Source organism: Bos indicus x Bos taurus, chromosome 23 (assembly GCF_003369695.1).
Source record: "Bos indicus x Bos taurus breed Angus x Brahman F1 hybrid chromosome 23, Bos_hybrid_MaternalHap_v2.0, whole genome shotgun sequence".
In the NCBI taxonomy this organism is placed as follows: Eukaryota; Metazoa; Chordata; class Mammalia; order Artiodactyla; family Bovidae; genus Bos; species Bos indicus x Bos taurus.
The window spans coordinates 26,524,354-26,536,315 of NC_040098.1; positions in this window are offsets into that span (position 1 = coordinate 26,524,354).

Consider the following 11,962-nt stretch of genomic DNA (forward strand, 5'->3'; position numbering starts at 1 on the left):
TATAATTTTGTTTGTGTGTGTGTGTGTTTTGTGTGTATCAAACCTGGTTTTTCTCTCAGAGTAGTGTTGGGTCATATAATGAGTTGGAGGCATTCCTTCCTCTTCAGTGTTTTGGAATAATTTGAGAAGAATAGGTATTAAATCATTGAATGTTTGGTAGAGTTCACCTCTGTAGCCATCTGCTCTTAGATATTTGTTTTCTGAGATGTTTTTAATTACTCTTTCAATCTCTATACTAGTAGTTGGTCTATCAGATTTTCTATTTCTCCGTGATTCAATCTTGGAAGGTCGTATGAGTCTAGGAATTTATTTTCGAGGTTGTCCAATTTGTTGGAGTACAGTGTTCACAGTATTCTATTATAATCCTTTGTATTTCTGTGGTATCTGATGTTATTTCTCCTCCTTCATTTTGGATTTTATTTATAAAATCCTTTTCTCTTTTTTCTTAGTAAGTCTAGCTAAAGATTTGTCAATTACAAAAAAAAAAAAAAAAAAAGATTTGTCAATTTTATTTATCTTCTCAGTGAACCAGCTCTCAGTTTCATTAATCCTTTCTATTGCCTATTTAGTCTATATTTAATTTATTTCCACTCAGATCTTTACTATTTGCTTCCTACTGTCTTTGGGATTCATTTATTCTTTTTTCTAGTTCCTTAAAAAAAAAGAATATTTACTTATTTATTTGACTGCACAGGGTCTTAGTTGTGGCATGTGGGATCTAGATTCATGACCAAGAACAGAACCTTGGCCTCCTGCATTGGGAGCACAGAGTCTTAGCCACTGGACCACCAGGGAAGTCCTTTTTCTAGTTCCTTTAAGTGTAATGTTAGATTATTTAGTTGAGATTTTTCTTGTTTCTTGAGTTAGGCCTGTATTATTATAAGTGTCCCTCAGTATTTCTTTAACTGCATCCAAAGATTTTGGTATTTCATTTTTTAATTTTCATTTATCTTTAAGTATTTTTAAAATTTCTTCTTTGATTTCTTCATTGACCTATCTGCTATTCTTAGCATGTTGTTCAGTCTCTGCATATTGATGACTTCTCTAGATTTCTTCTTGTAATTGATTTCTATTTTCATACCATCGTTAGTCACTTCAGTCATGTCCGACTCTGTGCCCCACTATGGACTGTATAGCTCTCCAGGCTCCTCTGTCCATGGGATTCTCCAGGCAAGAATACTGGAGTGGGTTGCCATGCTTTCCTCCAGGGCATCTTCCTTACCCAGGGATAGAACCAGTGTCTCTTACCTCTTCTGAATTGGCAGGTGGGTTCTTTACCACTAGTGTCACCTGGAAAGCCCCATATTTGCTATAATTTGAATCTTCTTAAATTTATTGAGACTTTTTTTTGGTCTCAACATATGGTCTATTCTTGAAAATTTTCCATGTGCACGTAAGAAGAATGTGTATTCTTCTGCATTTGGATGGAATGTCTTTACATCTAGCCTAATATTTTACTTAAAGCCACTGTTTCTTTGTTGACTTTCTGTCTAGATGATCTGTCCACTGATACAAGTGGGGTGTTAAAGTCCCCTACCATTATTGTATTGCTGTCAATCCCTTCCTTTAGACAGGTTAACATTTGGTTTATGCATTTGGGTACTTCTGTGTTATTGTGTGGGCTTCCCTGGTAGCTCAGTGGTAAAGAATCCAGTTGCCAATGCAGAAGATGTGGGTTCAATCCCTGGGTCGGGAAGATTCCCTGGAGGAGGAAATGGAGCCAACTTCAGTACTCTTGCCTAGAAAAGCCCGTGGACAGAGAAGCCTGGTGGGCTACAAACCATGGGGTCACAAAAGAGTCAGATGCGACTTAGTGACTAAACAGCAACAATGTTATGTGCACATGTATCATTAACTGTTATGCCTTCTTAGTGAATTGTTCCCCTTACCATTCTAAAATGTCCATCTTTGTCTCTTGTCATCTTTCTGGCTTGAAGTCTATTTTATCTGATATGAGTGAGGCTACACCACTGTCTTCTGGCTGACATTTCCTTGGAGCCTCACCTTCCGTCCCTTCACTTTGAGCCTACATTTGTCTTCAGAGCTGAGGTGCATCTCTTAGAGACAGCACATCATTGGGTCTTGTTCATTACTCCATCCAACCATCATGTGTGTTTGGCGAATTCCTATCATTGACATTTAGTGTGATTATCGAGAAATGAAAAATGGCAACCCACTCCAGTATTCTTGCCTGGAGAATCCCTCGGACAGAGGAGCCCGGTGGGCTCCAGTCCGTGGGGTCGCACGGAGTAGGACACGACTGAGCGACTGAGCAGAGTACCAACATTCGATCTTTCCTGGCTGCTCTGTACTTCCTTTTCCTTGTGCTTCTGTCTGCCATTTTAGTTTGTTGATTTTGCATAATGTTTTTCTGTTTCCTCTTTTTTGTTTCATATCTCTGCTCTAGATTTACAGCATATGGTTACCATGAGGTTTATATAAAATGTCTTACAGATAAAATAGTCCTTTTTCTGCTGACATCATCGTATCTCCATTTGTCCAGACAGGTTCCATCCTTCTCCTCATCCTCGCTTCTGTTTCTGTTGTCTCAAAACCCCTTTCCATGTTGTGAACTTGTTACCAAATTAAGGCAGTTATAGCTGTTTTTACTGCTTTTTTTCTCAATTTCCCCTTCATACTATAAATAAGTGTTTAAAAATCTGTTGTGATAAAGAGTTGCAATTTTCCGATTCTGTCTGTCAATATATCACTTCCTTAAGTTTTGTGTACTTTTGCTTTTTTGTCTCAGGTAGAAGGGCACTTTTAACGTTTCTTATAAGGATTATGCTGATGGCCTCGTTCAGCTTTTGTTCGCCTGGGAAGGCCTTTATTTCTCCTTCTTACTTGAATGATAATGTTGCTGGTTAGACTATTCTTGACTGACAGCTTTTACCTTTCAGAAATTTGAGTTTGTCATTTCACCTTTCTGTGGAGTATCTGCTGAGAAATCTGCTGAGAGTCTAATGAGGGTTCCTTTGGCATATACCATCCTTTTTCCTTGGCCTCCTTTAAAATTCTCTTAGTCATTAATTTTTTGGAGGCTTAATATAATGTGTCTTGGAGAGGTGATTTTGCATTGAGATAATTAGATTTGTGAACCTACATATCCAGTTCCTTTCCCAAGTTTAGGAATTTCTCAGCTACTATTTCTTTGAGCAAACTCTCTACTTTCTTCTCCCTCTTTTCTTTTTCTGTGATACCCATTATCCTAATTTTTCCTTTGCAAAAGAGTCAGATAGTTCTTATAGAATTTCCTCATTTGTTTTTAGATCTTGATTCTCTTTCCTCTTCTACTTGTATCATTTCTAGATTTCTCTCTTTAAACTCACTAATTCTCTCTTCCATATGCTCTGCTCTATTTCCAACGCTTCTAATGCATTCTTCACCGAATTTATTGATTTCTTCAGCTGTAGAATTTTGGTTTATCTCTTTTTTTAGAGTTTCTACCTCTTTTGTAAATATTGCTTCTGCTCATCACTTTTATTCCTGAGCTCACTGAACTGCCTTTCTGGGTTTTCTTGTAGCTTGCTATTTTGAATACTCTTATCAGATCACAATAGTGCACGACTTTACGTTTGGTTCCTGGAGAACTGTCATTTTCTCTTTGTGATACCATGTAACAGTGGTGCTTCATGGTGATTGATGGGTTGTTCCTTTACTGGTACATCTGAAGGAACACCTTTCTTCTTTAGGTAAAACTTAGAAAAAAAATTAAAACCTTAATTCTAATGATTCTCCCTTTAGAAATTAGAGTTCTTTCTATGTGTTCCAGTAGGTGGCGCTATATCGCAGCTGTTTGGTTTCTTCTACCTGCCCTACCTCCAGTTGTATCTGAGATTTGGCAAGTTCACTGCCTCTGTCAGAAGTGTTGGCCATCTGTACCTCCTGGGTCGCTGGTGCCTCGCTGCTGCCAGTGTCGCTAGCAGTGTCACCTGGGGCACTTCTGAATGGAGCGTGGGGATCTCCTGAGTCACAGGACCTGTTGCTATGGAGAGGGGAAGAAGAGGGTTGGGGGATGGAAGGCCAGAGTCGAGGGCTTTTCCGCTCTAAAAGCTGAGGGAGAAGCAGTCCTGTTCAACTTCTGCTGTGTAAAGTTAAAGTGTTAGTTTCTCGGTTTTGTCTGACTTTGCAACCCCATGGATTATTATATGACTACATCAAAGGATATATAACTGATAGTTTTTTCATAGGATTCTATTTACTAATTAGCAACATATTCTTGTATATTTTCTTGATATAAAGCAAGAGAAGGTGAATAATAAAAGGACGTGTTCCCAATAAAATAAGAAAAATCCTAATGGGGAGCCAGGAATAAGGAATTGAACATATTTTTGTTTTTTTGTTTTTATATAAAACATTAACAGGCTTCTCTGGTGGCTCAGATGGTAAAGAATCTGCCTGCAATGCAGGAGACATGGGTTTGATCCCTGGGTCTGATCCCTGGGTCAGGAAGATCCCCTGGAGAAGGGAATGGCTATCCACTCCAGTAATCTTTCCTGGGGAATTCCATAAACAGAGGAGCCTGGTGGGCTATAGTCCATGTGGTGGGACCATAGAGTAGGACATGGTTGAACGACTAACATGGTGTTTCTATTCTCTATTAATTCTTCTAAAGCAAAAGTGCACCAACAGCTGACTTTGACTTTTCTTGATCTTTCAGCCTCTTGCAAACTTTGATCAGGACAGTTGGCCTTAGCATATTCTTAGATTAAATGCTACAAAGATACCTTCAAGATCCTCCATTCCACACAGATCACCTACACTAAACCTCTTTTTCTATGTATATTTTGGGGGTGCCACTAAACTTGGACAGTATCAGGAGAAAAACCTGGGAATTTTTTTCACTCGAGTTAAGTTACTGACTAAATTTCCATTTCCTTTAGTTTATGAACGTCATCGCTTCCTGTCAGGAAGTACAGACTATACTCTAATCAGTGGCTGTAATTCTGTAACATCACCAGTTACCGGGGGATGGTGTTCCTTAAAGGGTCAACAGAATCATAGCATTTTTTAGTATTGAGAAAGTTACCTTCATGTCAATTGTAATTTCCCCAAATCTACAACAAGTGTAAAAAGGATCAAAGTTCTCCTAAATTGCAATCATCTGCTCTCTAGCACTTCAGCTTGTAAACACACTCTCACATACTTTTGGTGAAATGTCTATATCTTTAAGCAAGAGAGATGAATGTTTTTTAGGCTCAAACATGGAGCACACTGGCTCTCAATACAGGCCCAGATAAAATGTGTCAGACACAACCAGATCAAACATTTACAACACTAAATTAAGAACAATCTTTTAAAAACAATATGTATTTATTGAGCTGCCCTGGGTCTTAGTTGCGGCATGCAGGATCTTGGATCTTTGTTGTGAGTTCTTTCATTTGTAGCGTGGGAACTCTCAGTTGCAGCACATGGGATCTAGTTCCCTGACCAGGGATCAAACCTGGGCCCCGTGTATTGGAAGTGTGGAGTCTTAGCCACTGGACCACAAGGGAAGTCCCCCCCACCTTTTTTTATTGGAGTATAATTGCTTTACAATGTTTTGTTAATTTCTGCTGCACAATGAAGTGAATCAGCTATATCTATATCTATATCTATATATATATATCCCGTCTCTCATGGCCCACCCTCCCACCACCATGCCCCCCATCCCATCCATCTAGGTCATCACAGAGGACTGATGATGTCTGTTCTTTACAACTGCATCTCTATTCCTGCCCTGCAGACACCAAAACAGGACAGGCTTAGAAAAGTCTAAGTTTCAGAGAAGGACATTCATACTGAATTTATGACCAGCAACTGATGATGTCATAGATCACTGATGCTGATTAGGTCCAACACTGAGATCACCCAATCCAGGAACAAAGAAATGAGTTTCTTGATTGGTGTTACTTGGGATACAGGTCGGGGGAGGGTTCTTGTCCTCACTGAATGACACTCACATGCTCTCCTCTCCCTTTCCTTTCCTGTTCGCCAGCATGGTATGTCTGTATTTCTCCAAAGGCTCCTGGATGGCAGCTCTGTTAGTGATGATGGGGCTGAGCCCTCTCTTGGCTTGGGCCAGGGAGACCCAATATAAGTGCACACCTTGGGTGGTGAGCTATTGTAGTGTGGGAGAAGAAAGAGTACCTTAGTCTCTATGTCCAGACCATGTCCCTTAGAGATTGTGACTCCAACCTACAACAAACAGTTCCTGAATACTTGCCGTCTCTATGACAGTCACATACGCAGCCACCATATCTATATTCTATTTCTCCTCAACTCCTTCCCAATGAAGGAGTCTTGCATTTCCAGCCTTGCATCCCGTCCCTTTAGGTATTTGAGAAAATTCAGAAATAATTGTGTTAAAATAATTTTTCATTCAATAGTTCTCTTTATTATATTGAATTGTGCAAGAAAAAAGGAAAGTTTTCCTGAAGATTTTATGGCAGATCTAAAGAATTAGGGAGTGCTGTGCTGTGCTTAGTTGCTCAGTCATGTCTAACTCTTTGTGACCCCATGGACTGTAGCCAGGCAGGCTCCTCCATCCATTGGGATCCTCCAGGCAAGAATACTGGAGTGGGTTACTGTGCCCTCCTCCAGGGGATCTTCCCAACCCAGAGATCGAACCTAAGTCTCCCACATTTCAAGTGTATTATTTACCATCTGAGCCACCAGGAAGCCCAAGAATACTGGAGTGGGTAGCCTATCCCTTTTCCAGGGCATCTTCCTGATCCAGAAATCAAACCAGGGTCTCCTGTATTGCAGGCAGATTTCTTTACCAGCTGAGCTACCAGGGAGACTTGTTCTAAAAGATCATGTTATGTCCTCAACAGGATCTGTGCTGATGCCATCTCTCCCAGTGGGAGGATATATCAAGGGACCTTCCCCATCATCCTCTTTCCTTTTCCCTCAAACCCCAATGTTTATAAAAATTTGAATCCTTGTACTAGATGTTCTTTGACAGAGTTAATTTTCTCTTTATTTATCTTGGGTAAAGTACCCTGGAGCTGAAGCAGGGTTTATTAGTACTTGGAATGACCAGGTAGAAAAGGAATAAATATGGGGTGTTTTTTGATGCCTTAAAGAACTGAAGGCATCTTCTGAAAACCCAGCACAGGTTAGTAACCAGCATGAATCCATTTTGAGCCTTTCTATGCTATCAGTTTCTCCTATAACTCCCCTTTCTCTGACCTGAGCATACAAGTATCCAATAATTCAAGGAGTATAGAATAAATTATATGAAATTCTGATTGTGTAGGTCATAGATAGTCAAATATCAGCCATTTCACATGGCAAGCCATGTGCCCTGAACGGGTACAGAGAGTGTGATGGTTGTTTCCATCCCATTGGGCTGAAAGCCAATAGGCAAGTTGCGGGAACTCATTAGCCTCTTGGAGTCTCAGGCCCACAGTTCATAAGATCGGACATCATGTCCTCTGTTTCCTTTAATCAGTAATGTTTGCTTATATCAACTTTTAACTCCTTCCAGTTCTTTTTCGAACCATGCCATCACCAGATTTGAAAATCCCCAAAGCTGGCACAGACCCTCAGCCATAATAGATTCATTGAACTATTTAAACAGTGAACTCTCCCTCTTTCTAAATGACCGTTTCCTCCCTGTGAATGTTCATTCCAACTAGTAGGTGGAGAAAGAAGAAATTTGTCTGAATTTCTCACAGGGAGTAGAAGGGATGCAATGTGCCATTAGAATAAAAGAGTGCTGGCCCTGAGCCTTTTCTTGCTTTCCAGGATTCTAGCAAAGATCAGTTCCTACAATCCTGGGTTTATTCATTTTGACCAAAAATATTTTTCTGAGCAGCTGCTCTATTCTGGACTCTATTCTTTGCTCAGACAATTCTATTTGAATAAGATATGAAAATCCTCTATCATCAGTAGAACTTATCTAATGATAGGAGAGAAAGACAACAATCCAATAAGTATTCAACACAAAGCAAATATAAGAACATTTCAGTGAGAATGGGGCTCTGACAAACACAATCTGTGCTATGGGACAGAGAAAATGGGATTCATCCAACTTTAGTTCAGGTGTCTAGGGGGCTCTGTCTGATAAAGAGACATTCTGTTGAGATGTGAATGAGAAGAAGCCAGTCACGTGAAGCAGTTAAGGGACAAGTGTTCCAGAAAAGGGAACATGAGAAAGGCCACATGTGGGAAGATGCTTGTTGTGTCTAAGGGACAGAAAGAAAGTTAGAGTGGCTGAAGCAGAGCAAGCAGGTTGAGGGGTGAAATAAGTTGAGGTCAGAGAGGAAGTCAAATGATGATGAAGATATTATTCACTTCAGGAAGTTAAAAAATAAGAATATCTTCTGAGCCTGCATTCTTAAGGGTTATAAAATTAAAATTTCAGTATATTTATTGAATATTTACTTGATCAGCACTAGGAAGAGCCACCGTTTATTAATAATTTCACACTTAAAAATAGCCTATGAGGAACATACTATTGTTAAATCCATTAGGCTGCTGGATATTTTAACTTAGGTTAAAAACCCAAGTGGACGAGCTCGTGTTCCAAATTACACTTCCTAATTCTATAGCTTGGGCTTCTCGACTCAATGGACATGAGTTTGAATAAACTCTGGGAGTTGGTGAGGGACAGGGAGGCCTCGTGTGCTGTGGTTCATGGGGTTGCAAAGAGTTGGACACAACTGAGCAACTGAACTGAACTGAACTGAACTGTGATTAGTAAATAGTGGCTTAGTTAAGTCTGAATTACTGTTAAAATTTCTGAGGTTCACATGTACTAGTGTGTGAGGAGTATGCAAGGAATGCTAGTTCCAATATATACGATCATTTTGCATTTATTTGAAAAATTCCATCAGGGTTCACACTATGTGCAGACTGTCCTGGGTTTGTGTTGAAGAATACAGAAAAGCACTCAATATGGTCCTTCTGAGATTTTATTAGTAAGTTGGGCTAGGGTTGACAAATAAAATACAGGATGCCCAGTTAAATCTGAATTCCAGCTAAACAATGATAGTTCATCTGAAATACAAATTTCACTGGACATTCTGTATTTGTATTTGCTAAATCTGGCAACCTTAAGTTGGACACCTGAGCTGGACTAACAGTGCTACAGTGAACAGCAACTTCAGCCATTAAAAAGAAAATCTAACTTTCTTATCTGTAAAGAAGGCACTTGGGGAATTTCTGCATGGTAAAATGTACCTGTTCTGATCCAGTGTGTCCTTCTCTCTGCCATTGTTTCTAAGTGAAGGTCTTTTTTTAAAATTTATTTATTTTAATTGGAGGCTAATTACTTTACAATATTGTATTGGTTTTGCCATACATCAACATGAATCCGCCACAGGTGTACACGTGTTCCCCATCCTGAACCCCCCTCCCACCTCCCTCCCCGTACCATCCCTCTGGGTCATCCCAATGCACCAGCCCTAAGCATCCTGTATCCTGCATCGAACATGGACTGGCGATTCGTTTCATATATGATATTATACATGGTTCAATGTCATTCTCCCAAATCATCCCACCCTCTCCCTCTCCCACAGAGTCCAAAAGACTGTTCTATACATCTGTAAGTGAGGGTCTTAAAATCTGGGGACTTGAATTTTTTTTGTGTGTGTGTGTAAACTGTCTAAATGAGAATGTCATCTTCTTAGTTTCCCCCTTTCTGAGAGGACTTGACTACAAAGAGTTCTACATCTGTCCAAGACTGGTAATCTGATGCACTTTCATTATTGGGACTAGGAGACCAAATTAGAAAATGAATTAGTTGGAACATTGAACAGGAATAAAATGCCTGTGGCTATAATAATTTGCCACTATGGATAAGTAGTGGACAGTGGCAGAGAAATTAAGAGAGAATATGATGTGAAGGATAAATTATATGACTTGGTAATTGCTTGGCAAGGCAAAGAAATTGGTAAAACTTTGTTCTTAACAAATTTATTTTGTGGAAAAATCAGTTTTCCAGCAGGATAGGATTCCTAAAAAAATAGAAATTTCACATAGGGTCAAGATTTTCAACAGATAAAATATTGTCAGATTTTTAAATGTAATTCTCTGCTGAACCATAATCAACAGTGGCTTTTTTTTTTACCACAGATTTTTTTCTGGTGGGTTCATTTACACCAGTTGTGGTCAGTGGCCTCTCCTCCCTCCCTTTCCCCACCTGTTTCCCTTCCTTTCCTATCAGAACCATTGGCAATACCTGGGTCCATTTTTGGCTGTCATACTAGAGGTTTATTCTAACATCTAGTTGGTAGAGCCAGGGATGATGGTAGACATCCTACAGTGTGCAGAACAGCCCTCACTCCCACAGTCACAAAAAATTATCTGGTCCAAATGACAGTGGTGTAGAGATTGAAAATACACTTTACTTACATTGTGCTGCTTCTAAAAATTCTAGACTCATACTCATCTTTTAATACAGTTATTTATGGTTTGGTTTGGTTTCATTACCCAAACAAAACAAAAGCAAGACAGCTGCATAAATTCACCACTTTCTTGTTGAATCCACTCAATGAGCTCAAGTTCAAGATCTTCATTTTCATCTCTTGCCTTATGCAATGTTTTTCAAAATTTCATGAGTCTTTGATCATCACAACTTCTTAACTTTCAGCAACTTGACTTTACAAGTCACATTTTCAGAAAAATGCCTCAAATTTCTGCAGTAATTCTACTTTTCGTTCTTTTGATGCTATCAGAGGGCTTCATTTAGTTATCGCACTTTTAACAAGTTGTTTAACTCTTCCTGATATTTTCACAATTCAGTTAAACATAAAGACAAAACATAAAATATGTGTATATATTTACACATATATGTATATTTAACAAGTGTATATAAAACTACAGAAGTGCATGTAACCTCTAAGAGCTCTGAGACGTATTTGACTTCTCCCAGATGGTGCAAGTGATAAAGAACCCACCTGCCAATGCAGGAGACACAAGAGAGAAGGTTCCATCCCTGAGGTGGGACGATCCCCTGGAGGAGGGCATGGCAACCCACTCCAGTATTCTTGCCTGGAGAATCCCATGGACAGAGGAGCCTGGGAGGTTGTGGTCCATACGGTTACAAAGAATTGGACACGACTGAAATGACATAGTATGCACCCCAGCAGGTCAGATTTGCTAAACAAGTTCTGGCACAAAGTACTTTTGTTTTATTGTTTTAAGAAAAATATGGTTTTCTCAATTTGGAAATGCAGAAAAGGTAGAAGTGCATTGAGATCATGGTTTTAATCTCCTTGAAACTATTCAGAAGCTTCCCATTACATTTAGCATAAATTCAAATTTCTAACATCACCTACAAGCTTTTAAGCACTCGGTTCCTGTGATTTTTCTAGTGGAATCTTTCAGTCTCCATCCTCAATCTCTGAGCTTCAGTGAACTGCTTTTATTTTTATTTTTTCTGGTTTCACAGAGAAGTACATCTCTTTTAAGCTTCTACACATGCTATTACCTTTACCTAAAATATGCCTCCCTTTGCCCCCAGACATACACACACCTCCTCTTCCTCTAGCTCATATCAACATAACCTTTTAGCTCACATCTTAAATGTCATTCTTCAGGAACTTCTGACAATCTAACTTAAGTATTCTTTGTTTTAGAACTCCACACTTTTCTTCTGACATTTCTGACTCCCGTGTAAAATTAATCCTCTTTTGGTTGGTTTTGTCCATCACTTTCATTAAATTTTATGCTCTTAGAAGGTAGGAGCTTCCTTGGTTGCTCAGGGGTAAAGAATTGCCTGCCAATCTTTCTGAAACGTCTTTTAGGTCTAACTTTATTCATTTTTTGGTTTTCTTAGGATGTATTATTTTTACATGGTTGAAATGATTTTGAAATCACCTTCCAAAATTATAATTTTTTTTACTTATGGCAGAAAGTGAGGAAGTAAAGAGCATCTTGATAAAAGTGAAAGAGAAGAGTGAAAAAGTTGGCTTAAAACTCAACATTCAGAAAACTAAGATCATGGCATCCAGTCCCATCACTTCATGGTGAA